General features: G+C 37.2%; 1 long non-coding RNA gene across 2 annotated transcripts; it reads left to right on the top strand.

Moving 5' to 3' along the window:
* Positions 1-263: 263 nt before the first annotated feature.
* On the top strand, positions 264-2,699 carry LOC116285782 (uncharacterized). 2 transcript variants are annotated; one of them, XR_012064952.1, is made up of 3 exons: positions 264-647; positions 1,676-1,743; positions 2,098-2,699. It is a non-coding gene; the product is annotated as an uncharacterized lncRNA (long non-coding RNA). The 2 variants fall into 2 exon arrangements; XR_012064951.1 differs by having other exon boundaries at positions 1,676-1,747.
* Positions 2,700-2,980: the final 281 nt, after the last annotated feature.

Genomic DNA, 2,980 nt, shown 5'->3' with positions numbered 1-2,980 from the left:
GTGAGATTAGATGTGGTTTTCATGAATGTACTTCAATATTAGTTTATAAAATTACACCAAAAATATTCCTGAGTATATCACAGGTGAAATATTCCTTGGAAAAAGTATAGTTTTAATCAATAAGGCAGAAGTATGTGTATAGTTCAAATTAGAGCTTCATTTCTTTAGTACAAATTGGAAGCCCATCATAGTCATTTAAATTCTGGAATCTTGAGTTCTAGAATTTTGGTTTAACATACTATAGAACAAGGAGAAACCTTCTATCAGCAGTTAAAACCTCATGCTTAAATAGAGTCACATCTCCAAACAGAAGACCATTAAAGATCCCTGGATGCTCCCCTTGAGAAAAAGGATGTCTATGACAGAATGTTCCCTGAGGACACTGCATTCTGTCTGAATGAGTCCTGACAAAACTGTGTGCCATTTCTCGTGAGCTGGTGTGTGTAGCCATGAAAGACGCTTTTAAGTGCTATCCATCTTCAGTGTCTGTGATGATACATGTTTGTTTGAAGAAAAATTTTAAATGAGCCTTTAAGTCTTTAGGGATGCACAGTATGACCAGAAAATTCACACTTCTCTCCTCCCCACGTCATAAATTTCTGTCTCCATGTTGTGTCCTGGTGGAGGATGTGTGACCATTGATCAAGGTTGGCCTTTCTTTCTTTCTTTTTTTTTTTTTCCATTGACGTATAGTCAGTTACATGTGTCAATGTCTGGTGTACAGCATGTTTCAGTCATACATACACATACGTATATTCATTTTCATAGTTTTTTTCATTATAAATTACTACAAGATATCCTAATTTTTCCATAATTTTAGAAATTCCATGACCCTCTATTACTCCAGGCCCTTCTCTTCCCTGCACTTGCCTAAGATTCCAGTTTCATCCAATGATGAATTTTCCATCTGCATTGCTCTCTCTCTTTTTTTGTTCATTAAAATAAAGAATAAGGGTAAACTATTCAAAAGGGGAAGTTGAGGGAAATCCTAATAGTCAAAGAAATTGTGGGAGAACAACCAAACAGAATAAAAGGCTTATCCACTTCCTCTCATCTTAAATCTCTAAGGACATAGGATAACTCAAAGGTCTAGTGATTCCCGTCTGTGGTCATCTTTCTTTCCAGTAGGAAGGAGAGGATGAGGTTAAGTGGCTTGCACAGAAAAAATGACCAAAAGTGGGGTACAGGTTGGGGGAGCAGTGAAACACCTCCTTCTGCAGAAATAATAATTGGCCCTGCTGTGTGGTTTTAAACGAAATTCATTCTGGAAGAAATCCCTCTTTTTTTGTACTTTTAAGTGGCACCCGATCCAGGTAAGAGAACACCTTAATCTGAAGTTTTTGACAGTGGCACTAATTGTTGGCCTTTATTTTTTCATGAACTTACATGAAACTTGTGCCTTTATGTGTTTTGTTCCTATTGACAACTGAATCAGGCAAATTTTCTACCAAAAAAAAAAAAGGTGAAGAACAAAAATAGAATGCAGTCTTAAATAGTGAACATTTATCTTTTTGTTGTAGACATGTCGTTTCTTTTAAGATGTTACAGTGCACTTTATATAAACGCTCATGCTGTAGGTTGTAACCTTGGGCTCTGGATCAGGAAATTTCTTCCTCAGCCTAATTCAGACTCTCAGCCACATTGGTCACTATTATCTTTTTTTTTTTTTTTAAAGCTGAACCATTGTTCCTGGCTACTTGCTGTTAGTTAAACTGCGCGATAACATATCCATAGGAGGAGTTCGTAAGTAAGATCATACAACAATCTGTTCTCTAGAATGAACATTTGATTATTTGGAGCGAGAGAGATTCCCAAAATAAATTCAGTGGGAGGGGAGAGGGTTGGAGAGGAGAAGCTGTCAGTCTACAAATGCATTTGCAGGGCATTGCGATTAAAATTGATACAATGTTCCATCTATCTCCTTGGCACCTGTTGAACTGTTGTACTTACCATTAGTACTCCATTTAATACCAGGCTGCAGTTAATAAATTCTTCCTTCCTGTGCAGGAAATTGACTAAAAGACACAAAATTAGCTTTTAAATTTTAAAGAATTAAGATCTGGATGGCTGACTTCTTTTCCTTTTTTTTTTTTCCAGCTACCTTGAGAATGAGCTCTGAACCCTGTTCTTTGCACAGCCAGCACCTGTGAGCTCCTCATTCCTCGGACTTTGCTTCGAAAAGAGGTGATAGCTGTGCTCTCCCAGATCTGCCCTGCAGCCTTTCTCAGGAAAAATCCGGGCTTGGATAATTGTCTAGGCCTTAGGCCCCAGAGGCCAGAGAGGTCAAGCTTTTGTGTTGGGATGTTGCCTGGACTTCTGTAGATTCTTTGTCTGGAAAAAAGATAACGAGGGCTTCCTGCACCCACCACACTCCATCCTCAACTGGATGCACAAAGGCGCACCTTCCAAAAAAGGGGACATCTTTATGGTTTCCGTGGGGACATTATATAGCTATGTTGAATTTAAGAAACAAAAAGGCACATTGTGCAAAAAATATAATGCAGCAAAGTCCCAATGTGAGAACAATGCATAGATTGAAGTATAAAAATCAAACCTTTTACTTATGGTGAAAAAGAATATGAAAACGAATATATGTACATTCATGTATGATGGAAGCATTGTGCTGTACACCAGAAATTGACACAACAGTGTAAACTGACTACGCTTCAAGAAAAAAAAATATACAAAAAAAAATCGAACCTCTCAGTTGATAAAATTTTTTGAGACTTTTTAAAAAATCTATTTTGATATATAGTGGCTAACATTTGTAAATCTCAAACCCCCAAATTTATCGCTTCCCACCTGCATTCCGCGGTAACCATAAGATTGTTTAATGTCTGCAAGTCTGTTTCTGTTTGTACATGAATTCATAGTGGCTTTTTATTTTTTTTAAGATTCCACATATGAGTGATCTCATATGGTATTTTTCTTTCTCTTTCTGGCTTACTTCACTTAGAATGACGATCTTTAGGTCCATCCA

This window comes from Vicugna pacos, chromosome 27 (assembly GCF_048564905.1).
Source record: "Vicugna pacos chromosome 27, VicPac4, whole genome shotgun sequence".
Taxonomy (NCBI): Eukaryota; Metazoa; Chordata; class Mammalia; order Artiodactyla; family Camelidae; genus Vicugna; species Vicugna pacos.
This window is presented reverse-complemented; position numbering and strand designations above follow the sequence as displayed.